The 25,127-nt window shown below is 40.5% G+C and overlaps 1 long non-coding RNA gene across 11 annotated transcripts in view; it reads left to right on the top strand.

Annotated features, from left to right (window-relative positions):
- The window catches only part of LOC109491937, a 245,913-nt gene that overhangs the window by 165,625 nt on the left and 55,161 nt on the right, over positions 1-25,127 (top strand). For 5 of the 11 annotated variants that reach the window (XR_006585740.1, XR_006585748.1, XR_006585742.1 and 2 more), the window contains one exon: positions 10,053-10,116. The exons of 1 other annotated variant lie outside the window; for it this stretch is intronic. This is a non-coding gene — a long non-coding RNA (uncharacterized LOC109491937). Of the gene's footprint in view, positions 1-10,052; positions 10,117-12,296; positions 12,697-19,335; positions 22,710-25,127 lie in introns of those variants that run through there. 5 more of the 11 variants (XR_006585749.1, XR_006585744.1, XR_006585746.1 and 2 more) reach the window with 4 other exon arrangements.

Below are 25,127 nucleotides of genomic sequence, written 5' to 3'. Positions count from 1 at the left end.
GTAGGAGCTAACGTTTTCTCTGCCAATTGCCATTTCCTATAAATCTTATAAAGACCCTTGCACTCTGTTTACAGAGATGCAGCATCTGAACGCCAGAGCAAGGATCAGATTCTTTTTCCAAAACTTCATTAAGTACAACTCTCATCCTTCTTCCATGAAGAATTATTGTAAAAAGTGAAAACTCTACCACATGCAGCTAAAGAAGGAAGCTGAGGAGATTGTGTGTTCCTGAGCCCAATATGAGTGCCTCTAATTTGCCAAGTTGACCATCGTCTAGGCTCCCGCAGAAAGGGCACATCCCGGCCCCCAATCCTCACCATTTCTTTTCTAAGAATTCCTATTAAAGTGTAAAATGCATATACATGTGTCTCAAATCTTAAAAAAAAAGAAAAGAACAGAAAAAAGAAAAGAAAATCCCAGTTTTTCTTCCCCCAGTAAATCTCTTACTGCCAGTTGGTGGACACCCAGGATGAGGAAGGATGAGTTCGACACCTGAGAATTTTCTAGTTCCTGGCCACACCTGCTTGATGAATGGGGTGACAAGGAGGGGAAGAATTGTGCTATTACTGTTTCTTCTTGGGAGGCGAGAAGAAGAGAGAGTGGCTAAGTTACTCCTCCCTTCTCCACCAAACAGCCTCCCTGCCTGCTTGTCCAATTCTTCAGGGTTTGGGGGAGGGTGGTTATACTCGTTCCTTGAAGATTTCTGAAGCTCTGAGGGGTTTGCAAGTGTTTTGGTCCCGGCTGTTCTCTGTTGCTGGTGAGTCTCCTCATGGGGAGGACTGGGGAAATCAGAGGACGTGAGAAGCACCAAGGGAAGCTGAAACTTGGGGAGCCCTGGCAGGGAGCAGGCTGGGGGGGAGGTGTGGTCTGGGAGGGAGGCTGCACCCTGATCCTGGCACTCCATGATGCTGCAGCTGACGGATGGATGACTTATTCAACTTTTATCCTCATCTCTCAGCCTGGAAAATAGGGATGACACCATCAGACTACTCAGGCTTTCCAACACGTTGACTATCTAGGCATTTGCCAATAAGCAGTGTTGACTTTTCTGACTGCATGAGCCTGGCTTCCCTGATAGGGGGGATCACCTCCATTCACGAAGCTTTCACCAGGTCCTTCTAAGCCGTTTGGTCTAAATCCCGAAAATGTCCTGACGAGACTTTTTGCGGGCTTGGCTAGTTTGTTAGCTCTTGTGTACATGCAACATGAAGGCCAATCAAGTATCTGCAGCTTTTTTTCTTTGGGGAGAAGCCCGAGGTATTAACTAGAAAAGAAATGGAAGAGATGTTTTTGTGTTTTTTAATATATGAAATTTATTGTCAAATTGGTTTCCATACAACACCCAGTGCTCATCCCAACAGGTGCCCTCCTCAATACCCATCACCCACCCTCCCCTCCTTCCCACCCCCCATCAACCTTCAGTTTGTTCTCAGTTTTTGTTTTTGTTTTTGTTTTTTGTTTTTTGTTTTTTTATTTATTTTTGGGACAGAGAGAGACAGAGCATGAACGGGGGAGGGGCAGAGAGAGAGGGAGACACAGAATTGGAAACAGGCTCCAGGCTCCGAGCCATCAGCCCAGAGCCTGACGCGGGGCTCGAACTCCCGGACCGCGAGATCGTGACCTGGCTGAAGTCGGACGCTTAACCGACTGCGCCACCCAGGCGCCCCTGTTCTCAGTTTTTAAGAGTCTCTTATGCTTTGGCTCTCTCCCACTCTAACCTCTTTTTTTTTTTTTTTTTTCCTTCCCCTCCCCCATGGGTTCCTGTTAAGTTTCTGGAAGAGATGTTTTAACTTCTCAGAAACTTGGCCTTCTCCCTGGGGATTTCTTCCCATTTGGGTGTCAGTTGCCTTCTGAATCTGTCTGCCAAAAGATTCAACATGCAAATTTGAAAAATCTTAGAAAATGTAAGGACAATCTTTATACACTGTAATTTGCCTATGGATTAGATATTCTTATCTTTTGGCTGACTACAGTATTTACCTTCTCTACTGTAAATGTTCTTGTAAATGTACGGTCTTGTTTCAGTCAGAAACAGCCTTTCAATCCATTTCAGCAGTTTCTTTGGTGGTCTTGAACCATCGCAATGAAAACAGTTTTCAGCTTGGAACGCAGTCTCTGTGGATGTGGGCTGCTTTCCTCTTGTGCTCTCAGGATTCTTGCTGGTCCCTTTTCACTTGACCTGGAGGGCAGGAGCCAACCTTACCAAAGAATGCACACAATTACTGCAACCTTTTTATAATGCTTGGAGCACGATTAACATCCACCACATAGAAGGCTGAACCCAGTGATTTCTCATTTCTGTACTTTATCTGCAGCAAGGGATGTCTGCATCACTCAGGCTCCCACTGCATTTCTGTGCGTGTCCTCTTTTTATACTCAGTTTACTTCTAGGTGTGTGGCCTTTGCTGTTACTGCTATTCTACCTCCAAGTCAGTTGGGGGAGTAAGATGGGGGCATAAGGTAAGAAAATGTCCCATTCTGTCTCCTGACTGTCCTGTGCTCCTCCAAATAACAGGATGCTCAGTAGATGGCAGTTCCCAGAAGTCAGAATGTGGGAACAACATTAACAGCAGAAATGTCCTGAGACTCTTCAGTTTCTCTTATTTTACCCAACCCCTGCATCCCTATTCACACCCATCCCAAATCCTTTCATATCAAGGGCTGAATTACAGGTGGCAAGGCAGATCCCTCCTGGACTATCTACAAGGCCGGTCACTACCCTGCATACTCAGTATGAGTCTAATCCAGGTAATTTCTCTCTTTGAGTCTCAAGAGTTTTGTTTTCTCAGAGCAAGATCTTGGAGCTAGAGAACCATGGATCCTTGAACCATAGACCATCTATTCTTGGAGACTTTATGATTCATAGACTTTGCCACTCTATACCTCTAAGTAGAATGTACTGAAAGTTCTCTAAGATGTATACAGTGGATTTAAATTTCTGTGTTATTCCACATACCATGCTATTTAAGTAGGTATTTTTTTTTTTTAATTTTACTGATGAGGGAAACATTGGACATGAATTAGTTATCGATCTTGGGCTAGACTTCTTAGTGCAGAGAGAGCCATGAGAAACTGTCTAGTAAATTTTACAGAGAAAGAAATGGGCTCTGAGGGGGTTAAATGTACTGCCCAAGATGGATGCAGTCAGTTGTCAAACAGAACTAGGGCCACTTCCATGTGGCCTTGACTCTGCTCTTCCCTGTACCATCCTTTCTCCCTACAAGGCAGTGAGTCCTCTATGCAGCAGTTACCAGATTGAGGCAGATTCAATTTCAATTGAGAGAAGCCCATTTTGTGTAGCAGCAAGGCTCATAATATTAAAAAGAGCCTAGCAATGTAAGGTTGTATTAATTTAAGATGCTAAGCAATGTTGATACTTTAGAGGTGCTCTATGGGACACTTTTTGTTCATTATCATATTCTGTAAGTCTTGCTATATTTGAGGGGCTTAGTTGTGGTGTAGACTTTGTGAATCTCTCTCTCTATGTAGAATGTACTGAGAGTTGGGGGCCTTACTAGGCATAAAGTTGAAGTCTTTCTACTTCATCATTTTTTTTTTCAGGTATTATGGCAGACAACACTTTTCCTTCCTTTCTTCTTTCCTTCCTTCCTTTTTTCCTTCCCTGCCTCTCTTTCTTTTACTCCTTCTCTCTCTTCCTCCTTCCCTACATATGTACTTATTATATCTTCCTCCTCGTCTGTTTCTCTTTCTTTGATAAAGGAGTAGTTGAGAGTGAATTGTTAGGATGAAAGTGTAGGGTATGTTTATGGTTCAGTCAATCAGTGCTAATTGTCTTAAAATAAATCCCTTTATTTGCTGGTTCCCTAGACCAACCCCCCCCCCCCCCAAAAAAATAGCAACAACAAAAAACCCCACCATAACCATAGAAAAAGAAGGTATGCAGCAAAGTCACAAATAGGCATCTACCTGTGATTGTGAAATCCTCAGTTCCTAATGCCATTCTTATAAAGAAAGTGTGGTCTTGGATGACACGATCATAGACCAACTAAGATTCGTGTCTACTTTATTCTTGTATCCCCACAATTTTAAAACTGGATCTGGGACTCCTGAGGGTATATAAAGGGGCAACAGAGTTATCTAACATCCCTAAATTCAAAGAACACAATCAAGCAATCAAAGACACCATCTTCCCTGGCTTTTCTTAAGAGTCTAGACATGGTCTCATAGGAGTAATCCCAAATGATGTAGGCCAGAGGGCAAAACTCCATTTGGATTTCATTGCTAAGACTTCTCAAAAGAGAATTAGTTCTGATCAGGCTTCAGTAGGAAAAGGAATTAATAGTAATGAGTTGGAAGATTGTAACTAAGCTTACAGCTAAGGAAAGCAAATAAATTCCTAGAGATTAAAAGGCACTAATTTTCCCCATGAAAGGATGGGTGGGACTCAATCTTCTTTTCAACTAGGTTTATCACATAGAGATGTGTGTGTGTGTGTGTGTGTGTGTGTGTGTGTGTGTGTGTGTTTCATCTTTAGAAACTTCTTTCTTGTTTTTTGAAGCTAATTCACACCATATTTGGTAATATGGAAATAGTTCTAACCATGATGGTTTTCAACAATTGAGGGCCTTTTTTAAGTATTCCCCAGGCACTACCAAGATCAAAGGTGCCATGATCATCCTCGGTCATTTGGAAATTGTAGTGACCAGTTGTGTAGTAAGTACTTCCTTGTGAGCTTATAGTTCTCATCAGATTTTGGAGCATGCTGATTGCAGAGGTGAGGGCAGGACTTGGAGCTTGACTGCTTCACTGCTCATGCATAGCTTCCTTTCATCCCCCTTTCCAGGTCAGGAGCTCCAAAGTTTTTCAAAGGCCATTACGCTGCCCAAGAGCATTCCTAAGAGTAGAAGGAAGACTGTTTGTTTAGCTGAATTAGGGGAAGTCTCCTGAGGCCAATGAAGTTTTATTGAGCCCTATCTGGAATGACTAAAAAAAAAAAACCTAGTGGGTTTCTTTGTTTTGTGCTTTCTTTCTTTATATTCCCTTAAAAAGATAATCTGCACTAAGGTTTGAGCCAGCTGATGGCAGTTGAGAAGTGGGACATCATTCATAAAACAAAAGAGAGGAGGAGCCTGTGGGAGGTGACACTTGAAAATGTTGGGAGGGACAGACCATTTGGTTGAATTGAATTGCAAAAGGGAGAGTCTGAGAACTTCATAAAGTCACTTAGAGGCTTTGGTGACACTTGCTGAGTGTATAACGTGTCAGATACGGCTTGCTGGGGAGTCTAAAGGGATTCCTAGCCGAAGAAAACAAAACTGGAAGATTTGCTAGATGGAACAGTAAAGGAGCAGATTGGGAAGCCTTATCAATAAGGAAAAGTTGGGGTGGAACAGCGCCATGTCACGTGCCTAAAATATGGCAGAGTTGTAGATATTTGTGTGGCAGTGTATGTGCACACACGTGTTTGAATGTGTAGCCACTACAAATATCAAACACTTTTGGCATAACACTTAGTGCTTCTGTGTCCCAGGCACTGTGCTAGAATCAGTAATTTGCCTCTCACAAGACTTCTTGTCCTCTGAATGAGACTCGCTTTCTGTCAGCAAGATTGACGTGCATATGCAGGGTTACCCCTTGTTTGCCTGCAAGAGAATACAAAATAAAACCAAAGCCAGGAAGCATATAAACCCATGGGATGACTGTGGGATTCATGGTAAGTACTACGATCAATCTTATTTTATAGAACACAGAGGAGTTAAAGGTTTTGCCCAAAGTCCCACAGTTAGAAAGTGGACTTGGTGGGATTTGAACCTAGAGAATGTGGGACCAGAACATGACTGCTGAACCCTGGTAGTACTTTCCCTCTCTACAGGCACTTCTTAGTTTTTCTGTTTGTTAATGTGCCTACATGCACCTAAAAGAATGGTCATGGGAATGGCTAAATAATTTTGGTATGTTCCTGGGAGAGAATGCTATGCAGCTGTTAAAAATAATAGTCTCAAAGAATATATGTACGAATACTTGATGGTAAATTGAAAAAGCAGGAAACAGTCCCGTGTTATAATTTGATGCCAATTTGGTTTTTTAATGATTATAAAGGGAAAAAAGTGGAAACCATCTAACTGTATTCCAGCAGAATAAATAAACTGTGGCTTAGTCATACAATGGGATACCACATGTAGTTCAGGAGAATGAAAGTGATATCCATGTATCAACATGGCTAAATTTTAAAGCATACTGCTGACTGGAAAAAGCAAGGTACAAAAGGATACACGTGTCATTTTACCCCTCATGCAAAAATGTTAAATATACAAAAGAACACACTATCATGGAATTTTACTATCCATGTACAGATACATAATACAAGTGTAAAAATATGCACAGGGTCTCTATATACTTCAGCTTCAGGATGGCACTTCCTAGGTTTCTGTTAGGAAGGAGAAAGAATTAGATGGAGGTTGGGTTTTAGCTGGACCCATTTTATTTTTATTTATTTATTTATTTTTTGAACATTTATTTATTTGTGAGAGAGAAAGACAGCCAGTGGGGGAGGGACAGAGAGTGAGAGGGGACAGAGGATCCAAAGTGGGCTTCATACTGACGTCAGTGAGCCCGATGTGGGGCTCGAACTCACCACCCACAAGATCATGACCTGAGCGAAAGTTGGATGCTCAACTGATTGAGCCACTCAGGCACCTCTGGACCCATTTTATTTTTAAATTTTTTTTTTTTCTCAACGTTTATTTATTTTTGGGACAGAGAGAGACAGAGCATGAACGGGGAGGGGCAGAGAGAGAGGGAGACACAGAATCGGAAACAGGCTCCAGGCTCTGAGCCATCAGCCCAGAGCCCGACGCGGGGCTCGAACTCATGGACCGCGAGATCGTGACCTGGCTGAAGTCGGACGCTTAACCGACTGCGCCACCCAGGCGCCCCATGGACCCATTTTATTTTTAAAAAAGAGAGGGAGAACTGAAGAAAGTATGGCAAAATGTTAACATTTGTTAAACAGTGATATGTAGGGTGATATATAGGTTTGTTTATACTACTTTATGTACGTTTGAAATATTTTGTAACTAAAAATTAATATGTATGTAAAATACATACACAAATATATGGAAAAGACTAGGAGATAGGCATCAAAAGATAGTGATTATTGTTGGAAGATTATAATTTTTATTTTCTTAAGTTCTGTATTTTCCAAATTTTCTATAGTAAGCATGAGGTAAGAGATAAAAACAATAAATGGCAGGGTGCCTGGTTGACTCAGTTGGTGAAGTGTCCGACTTCGGCTCAGGTCGTGATCTCTCAGTTTGTGAGTTCAAGCCCCGCATGGGGCTGTGTTGACAGCTCAGAGCCTGGAGCCTGCCTCGGATTCTGTGTCTCCCTCTCTGCCTTTCCCCTACTCACTCACTCTCTCTCTCTTTCTCTCTCTCTCTCTCTCTCTCTCTCTCTCAAAAATAAATATTTAAAAAATTTTTTAAAGTAGTAAATGACTTTTTAGAAAGTGTAAATATGCACTGTATTGGAAGACGGAGTCTGCTCCTGTATCCTGGAAGGCTCACTTAGCTGCACTGAGACACAGTTTTCTCATCTGCATAGTGACGGTGGTGGTGGGCTATGGAGTCTGTGTTAGAGATCAACTACTAACATCTCTACTAACTACTACATGCTCCCTAAACTACAGAGTTTTCTTGGTAACCTTAGTGTCTGGCTGGGCACGTGACTAACTTTTGCCAGTGGAATGGGGAAGGCAGTTAGGAGTAACGTACCTTCTCTGAAGTTTCTCTTGGCTCTCTGTCTGCTAGCTGGATGAAGCCTGGGGTGTCTTGAAACCCTTTGTTGAGATGATGGATCCACAGCATGGAAATAGCCCGGAACCCACATGTCACCACTTGGAGGAAAGTGGCCTAACGAAGAACGTACACATTGGCTTTTGTGAGAACAATAAGAACTTTTGGGGTTCTTTGTTATAGCAGATAGCCTACTTTGACCAATACAGGGCCCATCTCTCCAAATTCTAATTCTAGTATTTCAAATTCTAATAATCTATGAGTGCAAAGAGTTCCTTGATTTCAAGTTGTCTCTCCATTTGTTTGACTCTAAATGAGGTTCACTAGTCTCAGGGACAAACTAATCTAAACCATAAATTTGGATAGGTCCAAAAGAAAGAAATTATATAATAATAAGTGACTTGAAAAGGTAAAGAATAACAGAAGGCCAGGGAAAAATCCAGAACCAAGTAAATTTGAGATGGGAACAACTTGGGGCTGTTGTGTTTACGTTTCTTGAGGACAAAGACCGGCACATCCTTGATCTCTTTGTAACTCCCTATGTTTATATATCGTAAGCACTCAATCACTACTGTTGGGTGAACCAATGAATGGGTAGGAAGATACTACCAAGTTCTGATGGTCACATGCCTTGAGAAGTGCTATGGTCTAAAGGTGTATGTTTCTTCAAATTTCACGCTGAAATCCTAACCCCCTGAACTGATGATATTTCGTAGGTGAAGCCTTTGGGAGGGGCTTAAGTCATGAGGGTAGAACCCTCATGAGTGGGATTAGTGCTCTTATAAAAGAGGTTCCAGAGAGATTCCAGTCCCTTCTACCATGTGAGAACATGGTGAGGAAGTGCCAGCTAAACAAGGAAGAGAGCCTTCACCAAAACCCAACCGTGCTGTGGCCTTGATCTCAGACTTTCAGTCTCCAGAACGATGAGAAGTAAATTTCTGTTGTTTTTAAGCTGCCCAGTCTGTGATATTTTGTTATCCCAGCCTGAATGGACTAAAACAAGAAGCCAGTGCTGCTTAATTTCTGGGGTTATAGTCATCCTGCACTCAGTTCTGTCATACATGGATGATGCCCTTCAGTTTGGTAAAGGGAGTAAGAGCACATGTGCTGGGTCTGGAAGAGTCAGACAGGCTGGGTTAGAATCCTCTATGGCTCTGCCTCTTCCTTAGTCCTTTCATTCCTCAGTTTGCTTAGGGATAAAAATCCTACAAAACTCCTAGAGTCATTTTTGAGAATGAAAGGAGTTAACGCAAGTAAAGTACTTAGTATAGACTTGCCACAAAGTTGAGTAACTTGGCGTTAGACATGAATTCACAATGACCCTAAGGTAAATCAGGATGAGACTCCCTCCACCCAGTACACCAGTTCTACCCCAGACGCTTTCTAAGCCAGTACAGCTGTTGGCCTTGACAAGATGTAGCATTGCACTAGTAATGTGCTTCAAAATTGTCTTCTTTTTTTTTTTTAATTTTTTTTTTAACATTTATTTATTTTTGAGACAGAGAGAGACAGAGCATGAACGGGGGAGGGGCAGAGAGAGAGGGAGACACAGAATCAGAAGCAGGCTCCAGGCTCTGAGCCATCAGCCCAGAGCCCGACGCGGAGCTCGAACTCACAGACCGCGAGATCATGACCTGAGCCGAAGTCGGACGCTCAACTGACTGAGCCACCCAGGCGCCCCCAAAATTGTCTTCTTAAACGTCACTAAGTCTACTCGCTAAGTAAGCAATGGCTCTAGCGTAGCAGGAGCATGGGTGTGTGTGAATGGTTTCCTAATACAGATGTCCTTCAGAGTAATGTTGAGTGATCTGGACAAGGTGACTCAAGCTTCATTTTCTGAGCTTCATTTTCTCATCAGTAAGGTGGGGGATGAACACCTGCCGTGCAGGTTATTGTGAGGATGACATCAAAGCAATGTTCCCGAAGGTCAGTGCCTGGCACAGATGGGCCTAGATGTCACACTTTTACCCCTCCATGTCACCTCCTTAAAACCCAGCCCTGCTTGAAGGGCAGAAGACATGTCTCTCTAGTTTTTATGCAGAACACTGTGGTTTTTGTGAAAATTCACATACATTTTTGGGAAGCTTTTATTTATTTATCGCGCGCTCCCCCCCCCCCCCCCACCAACACTCGTTTTCTTGAGGGGGAAATGGAATCTGTCTGGTTTTGATTCATTTACACTCAACTTGTTAGTATTGTTTTGTCAGCACCAGCCAACATCCAAGTAGCCCTTGGAACCTTGTTTCAAAAGCTGCATTTTAAAGTCTAGTTTATTTTTCTTTCTTCTTTTTCAAAAAGGAAACTGGACTTTAGCACCAGTTGGAGTTTATTCCGAGTGTATGACTGGATTCCAACAAATTTGGTAAGAAGTACACTTTGCCATTCCTGGTTTTAAAATTTCAGCTCAATTTAATTTACTCTTGTAAAAAGTTTTCATATTCCAAGCCAAGAGAATGTTTGTGTGCTCTGTTGCTGTTTTGCTGGATCATGAGATTGTCGCCTTGTCAAGACTTTTGGTTTGCCACTTAAGTGAGAAATATGAAGACCTTTCCTGAATTTCTGCATGGTACTGGCTTTCCGTTGATCCTGTCTCAATTGATTTGGTATAGGGTTTTGGTGGAAATTGGTAAGAAGTTTCATTCATGTAGTCAGACATGAGAAATTACATATAATTATCCAAACCTATACTCAACAAGAGGAAAAACAGAAAGGAGTCGGACACTCCCCTCGGTGTAGAGGGTTTCTCAGGGGTTTCTAATGAGTAGGACACCAATCCTCCCTTCTACTGTATCATTTTACCCACCCAGCCGGTATAGTAAACACAACCTCAAGACAATACGTTTACTTTCCATTGTGCAGTAATAGGCTTCATCTGCTATTTCTAGGCTAACAATTGTTCATTGTTCATGCTGCTTCAAGGTTTAGAAATTGAATTTTCTCTCTGGTTCCCAGGGGAAACAGGAAGACTGAAAACAAACAAGGAGGTAATTTCCACATGTGTAGCAGCCACTTCATTTGCTCAGGGTCTCAAGTTGTGTCTTGTATATTTTAGGAGTTGAATTTGCAACAGGTTAGATTTTTGTGTGCATCTCTGAAAGGAAATAAAATCTCCTCTTGAATTTGCATTCAGGTGTTTGAGGCTCAGCTGGGCTTTCTGGGCAGACTTAGTGAGCCTTGGCAGGTTCGACTTGAATATGCATTTCCAGCCAGACAAGGGAGGTGCATTTCCAGTTTCCTAAAAGGAGCAGTCAATTCCAGTGTTCTAGTCCTCCACTTTGCTACTGTCTAGAGGCAGTGCATGAAACGTCACTGGTGATTTTTTATTTGCCCCTTGATTGTGAGCATTTTAAGCTATATAAGGGAAACCTAGTAGTATCAAATCAATTTTCTTTAAGCTAAACTCCAATTTTCATATGGCCAGAACAGCCACAGAAGATATGGTGAAGGTGGTAAACAATCTTTGCAACTCTTCATTGTTTAATTTAACAATTCAGGTGGAGCCCAGTGAGAACCTGCCTCCCCAAAGCAAGTGTACCCACTCAAAGCAAAAAGAAGGGAATGAAAACCTCCCAGATACTAACGGAGGTGGGATCTGGGAGAGTGAGATTCTGTGCATGGTTTGTTTGTTTTCTCTCTCTTAAATTTCTGAATTTTTATACAATGAATGTGTATGTGTGTGGGTGTCTGTAATATCTTAAGTTTTTGTTTACCAAAAACATGAGCAAATGTTTGTTTTTTAAAAAAATTAAATGGTATAGAAATGTATAGAACGAAATGTACAAGTTCTGTTCACTCATCTTCTAGCACACTCTGCTCTCTGGAGATCGCAGTTGGTTTTGTGTGTAAACATCCAGACTTTACACTGTTCTGTATGTGTAATTGTTAACATTCTATTGAAAGACTGGGACTCCATAGGGTAAAGGTAGGGAATAGTTTCCCAGTGCTGTCTCTGTAAAGATGATATGCAGGCTCATTCTAACTTTCTTGGACACTCATATATATGACTGTTCCTCCAGTCCTTTCAAGTCTCAAACATAGTCCCTAGGCTCTCTGGCTGTCTGTGCACACAGGGGGTCCACCACCTTGAGGGCATCCTCTGACAAAAGATGCAGGTGCTGCCGGGAGAACGAAAGCTCACCCCCCCAGCAGGTGTGTGAATATGATCAAGAGATGGGAAGGATATGAGTGGAGAGTGCTGAAAGCATGTCTACCGGTGGGGCCCCTTTTAAAAGGATCCTGGTTGGCTCTTTTGCATGTGGCCCAGAGGGAACACAGATGCAGTCTTGCTGCCGCTCTTAGGAGGAGCACAGTCACTGCAGTGCAGCGCACTCAGTCCTGGGCCTCCCCGTGTCTCTGGGTCCCACCTCTTGCCAACAGATGAGCTTTGGTCACGGATCCATCGGTACAACGGTCTGTTCTCAACAATCTCCTTAAAACTCTTGGTAATTAGATTAAGGTACAGGTGGAAACACCACCATGCCCCAACCAGGGGTGCCTGGGTAATTCAGTTGGTTAAGCATCCAACTCTTGATTTTGGCCCAGGTCATGATCTCATGGTTGTGGAATCGAGTCTCGTGTCTGGATCTGCGCTGGAAGCGGAGCCTGCTTGGGATTCTCTCTCTCCCTCTCTCTCAGCCCCTCTCCCACTTGTACTCGCTCGCTCGCTCTCAAAATAAATACATAAACATTAAAAAAAGAAAAACTCTTTCAGCCTTGTCCGTTTCAGTCCTTTTATACCCTTGAGGTGGGTGATGGGCTGGTGGTTGCAGTGGATGCCTCCTTTGCCCAGGGCTGTCTGTCTAGGAGGTCTGGCAGGTCATTTTGGAGTGTGAGAGCACTAATCATCTCCTGCTTTGTTCTGAATCTTTGAGGCCCTAGACAAAGCTGAAAGATTCTCATTTTTTTTTTAAGTTTATTTTTGAGAGAGACAGTGCGAGTGGGGGAAGGGCAGAGAGAAAGGGAGACACAGAATGCAAAGCAGGCTCCAGGCTCTGAGCTGTCAGTGCAGAACCTGATGCTGGCTCGAACCCGCTAACTGTGAGATCACCTGAGCCGAAACCAAGAGCTGGAGGCTTAACTGACTACACCACCCAGGCACCCCTGAAAGATTCTCATTTTAACATCTTGTTATAGACCTAGAGATTCCACTGTTTTCCATAAATTGAAACATATTAATGTCCTCCAAAGTGCTGTCTTGTCAATACATCCAAGTCTTTTCATTTCTAGATGATGTTGAGCTGCCTCATTCATTTTAATGAAGCATCAAAATATCCTATCAGGTAGATAAGCTATAATTTAACCATTTCCCTACTGATGGGCTGTTTCCTATTTTGGGGTCTTATAAATAATGCTGCTATAAATATTTTTGCATTCACACATTTGTTTTGCATGTGTGTATACATGTTAGTATTTCTCTAGAATAGAAGTTCAGAAATGACGCAGAAGGTATGAAAAGGTATGTACCAGAAAAACTGCTAGATACTACCAACAGGAGAGCTGTATGAACTCTTTCTCCAGCAGTGCCTAAGAGTACCCATTTCCCCATAGCCGACTATTTTCATTGGTTTTAATCTTTGCCATTTTGAGAGGGCAGCAGTGATCTTGTTATTATTTTATTCTGTATTCCCCTGATGACTAATGAGGTGAGCTATCTTTTCTCATGTTTGTCCATTTGTATCTGTGCTCTTTGAATTGCCTCATCACACATCCTCCATTCTGGGGCTTTAAGTTCTTTCCCAACTCCTTGTAGTTACAAACAAGGGCAAAATGGGAGAATGATAAAGAAGAGAGAGAATGTAGAGACTTCGTGGGAACCCAGGCCCAGCTCCGTGAGGACAAGAAATGGCAGAAATTCTACCACTCAGATTTTATCACTTTTTTTTTTCTCCAAAACTCTTTGCAAGTCTGAATCTGAAACATTAGCTACCTTTCTCCTCAAATTGACACGTGTAATTTTATTAGTAAAATTTCAAATGATTCCTTGTGTTTGAGAATATGTGCAAACTTACTTTGAATCTTAAGCCCAAGTAGTCACATTTATGCCTTTTTGTCTCTTTGCCTTTATTTCACATACATTAAAAATTACTAAAGGCATATTGGGTTAAGAGGAAGAAACATCGGAGATTATTTAGGAACACCTAGCAGCCATGGCAACATGCCTTTAAAAGGGGCATGTGCTCTGCTAAAAAATATTCCACTCACAGGTAATGACATACATTTGCCAAACAGCCCCAAGCTAACCCAAGAAAGAATAGACAGATGGTTTGAGGCGTGTCAGGAATAGGATTTACAAAATAAGATTATGGTTATTCTGGAAAGTAACAGCAATCATTGTAAACAGATGGAACAGATTCACTTTTTGCCATGGGGCAGAGGAAGAAAGGGGTTTTGCATTGTTGCATGTGAATTAGAATTGGCTCACCTATATACATAGCTCTCAGGGGTTTTGCAGATTTTGTAGGCACTTGTATAGGCCACATGACTGGGCCTCCAGTTGGGTATCTATAGATGCGAAGCAGAACTGCATTCTCCTTCATGGGTTGGCCCTGTTTGGGTGGTGTTTAGCACGCTAATTGACATCCTTTTCTACATGAATATCACTATCGCACCACTTGAACTGTCAGTTTAAAACACCTCCGTGAGAGCCAGCCTGTTTATTCCTGAGCATGTGTTCTTGGCTCCATGAATTAGATTTACAGCAGAGGAGGGTATGGAACGCCTCGCGTTTATGATTGGTCTGTATTTGCTCATTAGTCCATATCCTGGCCCTTAAAGGTGTAATGAATGAATTCATGCCTCTGCCATGAATTTAAAAATTTTGGATCTCTCCTTTGCAGTTCAACTAAGTATTAAGAAAGATAATGCTTTCTTAGGGGTGTTTTGGCTTTTTTCGAGGGAAAAGAAAAAGGGATAGTCAATGGAGATTTGCTGATGATGACATAGGAAATAGGTGGTCATGAGGGAAGACTAGAGATCTCAGACCTTGGGATACAGTTGAGGCTACCTTGCTGGTGAGAAACTGTCCCTATGTCAGCAAAATGGTAGAATTTGGCCTTTAGAATATATTTCCATTAGTCCTGGAGTTTGACACCTAGTTCCTAATGGCAGCCCGCCGCAAAACATGTGAGGCCTCTGAGTTGGCAAGGCTGATCTCTGACTAATGGGGAAAATTACCCAATGAGAATTAGTAATCTTGCATCATTGATCAAAATTCTTACATTACCTTTCATGTGGGAAACAGAACAAGACTTCCAAAAGGAGTTGAGACTGGTTTTAACATGGCCTGTTGGTCACTGAGACAGGAAATATTTAACATGAATCAGACTCATTTGGAATATTTTTGATTTGTCTTGATCTTGAGGATTCCAGGTATTAGTATTGTTGAACAATCATTTATTCCTTTTATGTATTGAAAAAATATGCCCTCTCTTCATTCCTGGATCAATACATTTGCCCTGGTTTGGCGCTATCATGCTCTTTATTTGTCCCAGATATTTTAGTGTAACGCTTTTGAAGGGGGAGGCAGGTGGGGGAGTCTTTTAATGTTAAACTCAGAAAACCAGACCAACTATCCCAAAGAACATTTGTTGTCATAGGCTGAATTGATCCCAGGTGGATTCTGGGATGGGAGGGTTAACAATGACATACAATGGCTTAAATACATCATCTGTGTGATGATGATCCTCTAGAAGAGGGCTTAACCCACAACTGCATGTGTCCTCAGAGTTGGGGCTTAGATATCATTTCCTTTGGACTTTGGATGACTTGGTAGTCAAAATGATTTTAAAATGTTAAGTTACACTGTGTTGGAAGATGGCCTAGTTGGAGAACAGATGCAGCAAACTTGAGGTAGGAACCTTGCCTCCCTAACACTGATGTGAGAAATGAGAAGGTGAGGACTGTATTGAGAAATCCTGCTTTTGTCCGTTTGCTTCTCTGTCTTTTGGTAATAATAACTGAGCAGAGGAAGATGTAGTTGTGGCTTTCTGACCCTTTTCTAACCAGGACAATAAATATAATGACAATGGTGAAGACACTCCGAGACACTCACTTTATTTATCTCTCCATGGGAAGTCATAAGATTGAATAGGGCTTTCATTCAGTGGATGCCTCTGTGGGAAGATATGCAAACAATGCCAAACCCACAGGATCTGTCCTGACCAGAGGCTCCATGTCTAGCACCAGGTAACTGGGGTATCCTGAGCGGTCTATAGGACTAGGGGACTATAGATTATTGTCTTGATTATTCTCTTTTTAAGGGATATGTGAACCGTATACTTAGGATGGATTTTTCAGGACACAGGCTACACAATATATAGGCTAAGGAATGACTAAGAACAAAGATCAGAACGGAGGGAAGATGAATTCCAGCAAAATGCTCTTCTTTCAACAAATCTTACTACAGAGTCCAAAGGGCTATTTTGGACACCTGTGTGATATACAGGAAGCAAGGTCCTTTGGGACCCTCCCCACTATACACGCTCATACACACACACACACACACGTGCATTTTAGCAAAGACCTATCCACTCTGTGAATCAATATTTCTTAGGGGAGATTTCTAAGTCTTAGTGGTTTATTATGCAAACCAGGCCACACACTAGAATTATCTAGGAATATTTTTTGGGAGGGAAGGGGAAGATCAATTTCCCTGACCCCATCCCAGACCAATTAAATCAGCACCTCAGGACACTAAAAAAAAAAAAAAAAAAAAAAAGTTTTTTTTTTTAAAGATCTCTAGGTGATTTTAATGTGTGGCCAGGGCTGAGAACCATTTTCTTGCTGAGATGGTTACATTGACACTCCCTCCTCTCTTCCTGATGTACTGGCATTTTCCATTAGACTTTAGGTTCTTTGAGGGCAGGGACTGCCTTACATAGCTTTTAGTTTTCCAGAACATCTAGCTTTCAAAGAATAATTGTTCGTGAATGGCTTCACACCAGAAAGGGCATCCAGTTCTAGCGTTGGCTCTCCCATTCATTAACTGGGTAACCCAGGGGAAAGGTAGTCAGATAAAATACAGGATACTCCATTATGTTTGAATTTTAGATGAACAATGAATACTTTTTTAGTGTACGTATTTCTCATGTGGTGTTTGTTTTTCAATTTTTATTTTATTTATTTATGGGTTTTGTTTTTTGTTTTGAGAGAGAGATTGAGAGAGAGAGAGAGAGAGAGAGAGAGAGAGAGAGAGAACGAACAGGGAATGGGCAGAGAGAGGGAGAAAGAGAATCCCAAGTTCAGTACAGACCCCGACTCAGGGCTTGATCTCATGAACTGTGAGATTATGACCTGAGCCAAAATCACGAGTTATACACTTAACCAACTGAGCCTTCCAGGCATCCCTGTATATGAGTTTTTATTTGCTAAATTTTGCGCCTTCTTGGTATGTCTTCTTGGTCTCAGATTATTTACTCATAAAATGAGGAATGCAGTCTTCAGAGATTAAATGATTTTATTTGAAAGAAAAAAATTGTAAGAAATCAGAGTCACTCTTAAAAATGGTAAATATAAATTGAAGTGTGTCTAATTCTTCCTTCCCATTTAGGATTTGCAAAACAGGTTCTTAAATGGCACGTCTAGGTATACATAATAGTGACCAGACCAGCAGCCGTGGTTATTATAAAAGTGCTTCTTTTTCTCCTTTTAATGATGTTTATTTGGATTTCAAGGAGCTCTTTCAGGTTAACACCAAAATGTGGTCTTTTCAGTTTCTGTAAAGATTGGAGATAATTGATTTTGAAAAGCCTCTCTCATCAGTTTCTTAATTTCAAAGTACACAGAGGGTCTCTAGTCCACTTAGTTGAGAGCGTTTTTTTTTTTTTTACAAGCAAATGGAATTTTTTTTTTAATTTTTCAGACTAAACTTCCTCATTGTGTATGTATGTGCATATGTGCTACATTTCTGTGTGTGAAATTTCAGTTCCATTTCATCAAATGATGCAACATGTATCAACTTTGGAGTTCTAATATTTTATTCTACACTATGTATTATGTATTTACTAAATCGTATTTGCACAAAATGCTAAGATCAAGGGAATAGAGTTTGCATCCTAAGGCAATTTCTTCGTAAATTGAGGAATCATTAAAATTGGAATTTCCAAATGAATTTTTCCATGTCTTAAACTTCATGGAATGGAATAATGAGTCAGATGTCCGGGAAGGTAATTAGTCGTGTTCTTTTAAAAACAATCACAACGTTTGTGAGGCAAAGATGTTCCTACTTTCATCCAACATTAATTTAATAATGTGGGGTCAGGAAAGCATTCAAAGGCTGGTGGAGGTGTGCTCTTTAAGGTCACCAGGCAAAAATTTGAGGAGTTTTTGGACCCAAACTGAAATTGTATGAATTTTACAATATGGTTGACCTTAAAAACAGGAGAAATACTAAACTGTGAATGTTTACAAAATGAATGTTGTAATATATAAAAGAATCTGCCATTTTAATGTGATTTTAATGGCAAGGTCAAATGGCCAAATAGAGGTCATTGAAGTCTACCAGATTGGGATTTCATTCCTGTTCTCCAGTCACTCTTACCACCTTCACCTAGAAACAATCAGGGAAGATGCACATTCTGATTACTCTTATTCCAGTTGGGATCCTCAGTGGACAATTTGTATATATAATTTATTGTCAAATGGGTTTACATACAACACCCAGTGCTCATCCCAACAGGTGCCCTCCTCAATGCCCATCACCCACTTTCCCCTCTCCCCCACCCCCCATCAACCCTCAGTTTGTTCTCAGCACTTAAGAGTCTCTTATGGTTTGCCTCCTTCCCTCTCTGTAACTTTTTTTTCCCCCCTTCCCCTCCCCACTGGTCTTCTGTTAAGTTTCTCAGGATCTCAGTGGACAATTTATATCCCAACTTTCTCGTTTTCATTTTCCTCTCCCTGGTGTTCCTTGGACACCACACTAGACTGTGACAAATCCTGCCCTTGTGGCAGGTCAACAAGCTTGTCAAAAGATTGTTGTCCTTGCTATTTATTTCTATTTTAGTACCTGTACTTCTAATAAATTCTACTCCAAAACACATTGTTATGCAATAGTATGTGCTAAGCCTTGTGCCAAGAATTTTATATGCATTATCTCATTTGATCTTCAGAACAATCTTATGATGTAGGCTTAATTATTTTCAATTAACAGATGAGAGTTCTGAGGTCTATTGAAGTTAAATACCTTCCCCGAGGCCTCATGTATATTAAATGGCACTGGTAGAATTTGAACCCAGGGCTCTTGACTTGGGGTTCTTGACCACTATGTTATAGTAAAATGCTATATGATAAGATGCTAGCTTTATAATAAAAGTGACATCATTTATTAAATAATAACGATTATTATTTTTATAACAACATGTATTTAGTACTTATAATGTATCAGGTGTTATACTAGGTATTTTACTAATCATCTCATTTGTACCAGGGTTAAGTAAGATTATATCTATCCTACAGATAGTTGAGTGAGACTCAAAGTCTAACTTTTTCAAAGTCACACAGCTGAAAAGAGGCAGACCCTGGAAACCAAACCAGAAATATTTATCTCAGACCCTCATGCTCTTCTCTCTTCATCCCTTCTTTTTAGAAGTCTTCTAGATATTGCCAGTTACAGTCCAGAAGTGTTTGAATCCAAAAGGCTCTTTCTCCACCATTGGCCTTCTGTCTGCCCTCCTCCATCCCATCCTGCTCCCAGGCTGGAGTGGAGCCATTGCAGAGGTATTGCTTGCCTCATTGAATGTAGCACTAATGCTGCCTGTTGTGAAATAAACTTGAATTAGATATCCAAGGTGGCATCAGCTGCCTTGAAATGAAGCGATCTTTCCTTTGGACTCCTTGAGTGAGGCTGTTGTTATCAGTGAAGACATGTTCAAAGGCCATGCTAAAGAAAAAATGTTCAGCCTTATTGGAGCTGATATTAATGACACAGCTGAAACAGTTTTATGGAAATATTAAGTCAAATATTTGATCCCAAAGAGAAGGAATCTGGTCTTCACAAAAGGAACGTGGCTTCGCAAGTGGCATCTAAAGATAATGTGAATCTTACAAGTTTGGTTGGTAACGATGAGACATGGGAGTAGGTATATGTACAGTGACCATATATCCTGGTTTATGCCTGTTTTATCTCAACATAATTAGTAATTAGCATCCACTTTCACTCTCAAAAGTGTCCTCATTTGAAAAATTATATGGTTGCCCTACATAAGAGGTAAAAATTAATGCTGTAGGGTTTGTTCATCCATTTATTTATTCATTCAACAAGTATTTATTGAATGTTTACCAATTCTGCACCAGGCAGTGTGCTAGGGAAGTAAAACAGATAAAGTTCCTGTCCTCACTGGATATTAAAATCTAGTAGACAAAGAAATAATACATTTTTACAAGTTGTAGTAGGAATTAGGGGGGGAAATGGCTGTAAAAAAGGAAAGAATGGCTTCTCTGGGGAAGTCTAAACATGGGGGACTTAAAGGAAGAAAAGAAGCCAGCCATGGGTTGTACGAGTGGGAGTCAAACTGGAGAACGTGCAGAAATGCCTTGAGGTGGGATAGAGCTAAATATACTCCAGGAACTGAAAGGATTGACAGTTAGGTCCAACTGTAGGAATGAGGGGATGTTTTAGGGAGAGGGGAGGAGGCTTATTAGCAGAATCTTGAAAGGTGCTTAGGGGTTGGGTGTTCTGCTGAGAAAGGAGCAGCCTGCCAGGTCCACGGTGGGTGTGTTGAGCAGCAGGTGTGTTCGTTGGACTAGTTTGTGAGATTGTATGAAAAAGCAGTGGGAGAAGATACTGGAAGCTGGGCTGGGGCTGGAATGAGAAGTTGCAATATGTAGTTTCCAGTTTGATGCTTCTTAGTAGATGGTCCAGATTTGAAGTCATGCCTATGCTAAGCCCTAAATGCTCCTACCTGGTTTTTAGGCTCATGCTCTGACTGGTTAATTTAAAATTAAAAGAATACATCTGCTGGGTTTTTGATGGAAATCAGTCAGTTTTCCAGATGGAAGAAATGTTTTTGTTTCATCTAAGATCAGAGGTCAGAGTACGAGGTTATGGGAGATATGCTGAAGTATAGTCTGTTTTAATGAGCATAATTATAGTTTGAGTATACTTCAACATATGAGAAAACTATTGTGTTACAGGTGCTCAGTTCTGATACTCCCTCTCCCTCCATCTCTTCTGTTCTCCCCCCAGCTCTCATCCTCAAATTGCATGAGGATTTTCAAGCCAAATTTTAATAAATAAGCTCTAAGAGTACATTACAACTGCATTTCAGATATATGGTAAGTACACATAGAGTTAGACTAAGGCTCAGATTTCTGGATTGAAATGCCAATTTATTCCCTAGAGCTGGGTGATATTTAGGAAGAAATGCTAGTGATTTGCCACATATCTGAAATGTGCTAGAGCTAGTTGTACCCCTTCCCTCCCTATTTTCAAGGCCCTCCACTAACCCATATGGTGCCTTGTGGCAAACTCACAAAGAGACCTCTCTCTCCAGGCAGAAGCAGCCCTTGCCAGGGTACACATTGGACAAAAGGAGTTTGAGCTACATGCCAGCCTCCAGTCATCTTGGCTGGGTACCATTGTGCAGTGAACAACCTGTACAATGATATATAGCTTCCCTGACCACCTATATATTGCCGTGGTTCCAAACATTCAGAAGATCTTAGCTCTAGTAGAGAATAGCAATGGGCCTGATCTGCCAGAAAAAGGAAAGAAAATTTTTGAGATCAATAAAAGGTCTAATTATCTGCTTCTGAAGCTCTAAGTTTTAACACTTTGGCTTTGGTTTCTTAGGTCACATTTTCCTTGATTTGCTTTTGACCTCACTGATACTTTAGTTTTTTGGGGGAAAATGTTCAGATGTTCTTCCCCAAGGCAATATACTTTTTTTTTTAAAACCTACTAAGTTGGAAAAATAAGTAAACTTTGTTCAGATTACAATAATTCCATTTGTTTTATCCATGTGTATAGAGCTCCTGGGAAGAGTCCACTCCTGGAAACCCTTTAGAAAAATCAAAAGTTTCCATTTCTATGTTTTTGTGGATAATTTTTATCCAGTCCTCATTCCATGTAAAGCACAAAATAGAACTCAGCAGTCTGTTCTGTACTACCACTCTCTTGACAAGATGTTCAACTTGTCTGTAATTCCAGTAGAAATTCATTCAGTGATCTGTGTGGCTTGATGCATGACGCCATCAGATGATGCTCAGTGCATAGTTAAGTGATCAACTCAATACACAACTAAAGAACTCCTCGTCTGGTTTCTCCCTGAGCTCTCATGTGAATGGAAAAGATTTGACTCCAAAACACGGGGAAAACTGTGGTATCAGAGTAGCATTCTGGTTGGCTATTATGCTTGGATCTGTAGAGACTCATAAAACAGAAGTTAGGGTATTTCCCCTCCTAACCCATGTTTATAAATAGTAGCCTGACACCCCCAGGCAGGGGTGTTATAGAGAAGGATTATTGCACTTTTTTAGGGGCTTTCAGCCACTCTAATTTTGGAGACATACCTTACAACATACAGGAGGCATGCAGGAATCAGCACTCAGAAATGCCCTGGCTGACATGTCTTCTGGCTTAATTATAGCAATGCACATCCACAACACCACTGTCTTGAATTATTCCCATAGCAGTGTTTACACGCTGCTCCACCTCAGGTTTCTAGGCAATTCAGCTCGGAGATGCATACTGATATAGTGCATAGTAATTATCACTTGGATTCACTTGTCCTATCACCAGATTTATTTAAACTCTTTGGAGTTCCTAATACAATTATTTAGAAGTCCTATGCTTTAATTCTAATCCAGTGTTTTGCAAATTGTGGGTTGAAACCCATTAATGTACTTGAAATCAACTTAATGGGTCATTACCAGCATTTTGGGGAGAAATGACATTAAATAGAACAGAAAAGTAAATACTAAAGTTGATTGCATATAATGAAGGTTGGTATTTTTCTTGAGATTTTCTCTATATTCCATCCCAGATATATTCTAAGACATACATTTTTTCATTATAAATCTCTGAAACCATGATGAGTTTTATTATTATATTTTATTTTTATCTTTTATTTCTTATTATATATATTATATTTTATTATTTATTATTATTATTTATTATTATATATAAATTATATATAAATTGTATATTATATTTTATTATTATCTTTTATTTCTTATTATAAAAGAACAACTTTTTTGTTCTTGCTTAGAGGTAAAATTATGGTATATCTTGCCATTGATGATAACTTAGATTTGGTATTGTGTATGTTGGGTTTCAGTGTGAAATGTTTTTGTTTTTGTGGGTCATGGCTGAAAGCACTTGAACCAAATGATTTAACCCATCCTTTCCAAGTTGTCTTCTCTGATGGAAGTTGCGTAGTTTCTCTTGCTGTCTGGAGACTTTATGCAGAATTTCTGAACCTCCAGTGTCACCTCATTTCTGCTGAGGAATGGCTGTCCTCCTTCCACAAGGAAGTCTGCATTCCAAAACTGGTGATCTCTAATGTAATCTCTCTTTGGATGTTGAAGATAATTCAGCCAAGATGGTGATAGTGTCAGAGATCCTGAGAAATGGGACAGGGGCTTCTCTGGTTTGACCCTCCAGTCTACTGTTCATACCAGTGCTTCCTGGAAGGGATTTCTTGGTGATGTCCCAGCATTGGAGGTGGCAGAGAAGACTACTCCTAGATACTGCTTTTGTGGATGCTACCTCCTAAGCCTTCCTGTGATTTCTCTCATTCACCAGGGCTTTCTGTGGCCACTCTCAATAGTGAGGTTTGCCAGAGCAGTGGTCTTTTAAGGTCCTTGACACTTTTCATGTCTCAGATGGTTTCTGCCTCTTTCTCAGGCTGACAAGTCAGTGGGATTCCCAGCACCACTTACAGAAGGCAAGTCACAGGGCCCTTGGTTCCCTTTGTGTACTGAATATCTGGAGACTTCGTAGGCATTCATCTCTATTAAATATAGATAAATAACTTTTTCCAGCTTGTGTCTTTCATTTTTGTTAAGTGTTCATGCTACGTTTTTATTTATTTAATCATAAATAGGCAATATGTATGCACGGTTAAATCAAAAGCTGCAGAAGGGTATATATATTGCTCTCCATAGAGATTCTTGCTGAATGTCTCCCTTTGACAATATCGAATGTTAGCAGTGATGTGAAGCAACTAACTGGAATGCTCATACACAGATGATGGGAGTGTAAATTAGAACAAACTCTTGGAAAAGCTGCTTGGAAATAGCTACAAAAGCCAAAATACCTTTAAGGCCACCACGAGACTCCTAGAATGCTACCAAAAAACTCCCAGCAGCTTTGATTCATTATATTCCCAAACTGAAAACAACTCAATGTCCATCAACAGTAGTAGATATACAAACTGTGGTATATTCACTCACACAATGGAATATTATATGAAAATTAAAAAGAACTGCCACATGAAAAATAACATGGATGAATCTCATTGACATAATATCTAATGAATGGAGCCAGACACAGAAGTTTACATACTGTATGGATCCACTTATATTGTGATCAAAGTCACAGGGGTGCTTGTCTTTGGGGGCTGGGTATTGACTAGGTAGGAGCAGGGGTATGTTCTAGGGTTTTGGAAATGTTCTGTATTTTGATCAAGGTGTGGTTATATGGGTGGATACCTGTGTAAAACTTCATTGAGCTGTTCACGTAAGATTTGCACATTTTACAATAGAATAGTAAGTAATAGTTATAAGAAACCACACATGCAATATTTTTTAAAGCCTCTCTTCCCCACTTCTTTCGATCCTCCAAGTTCTCCTCAGAGAAAACCAGTGTTATCAGTGTTTCTGGTGAATCCCTTCAAGGATATTTTGTGTAGGCCCAGGCAATTACACACATATGTACATTCATGAATACTTACACATGTGTGTAATTTTTTCCATTTGAAAAATAGATGGTAACTTTTAATAAACACTGTTTGTACCCCTCCCCCCAACAATCTTGGAGGTTGTCAGGACAGTTAAGTAAATAAATTTTATGTGTTATAACATAAATGATAACCTGAATTATTCTCTACCCTGACCATAAGAGACTGTGATAAAAGCAAATAGAAGAAATGATAGTAGAAGCTATAAACCAGTAGAGTCTGCTTTCTGTTGATTGTTCCAGTGTTAATGGTACCCTGGAACTAGCACCAAGAACATTTAGACTTAAAGTGGATGGATAATTAGAAAACAAAACCATTCAAAAATTTGTAATTGTCCAGTTCTAGTTGAATGGTTTATGACTGTCATTCTTAAAATTGAAGTATTCATTAAGTAATAGGAAATTTAAAAGTATTTTCAACTTCCTGAGCCCAGAGACTAGAGGTTCAAGTTCACTTTTCAGGTTTAAATGAATGTCAT

The sequence above is a fragment of the Felis catus genome, chromosome A1 (assembly GCF_018350175.1).
Source record: "Felis catus isolate Fca126 chromosome A1, F.catus_Fca126_mat1.0, whole genome shotgun sequence".
Lineage (NCBI taxonomy): Eukaryota > Metazoa > Chordata > Mammalia > Carnivora > Felidae > Felis > Felis catus.
Note: the sequence above shows the minus strand (reverse complement) of the source record. Positions and strands in the feature narration are given on the sequence as shown.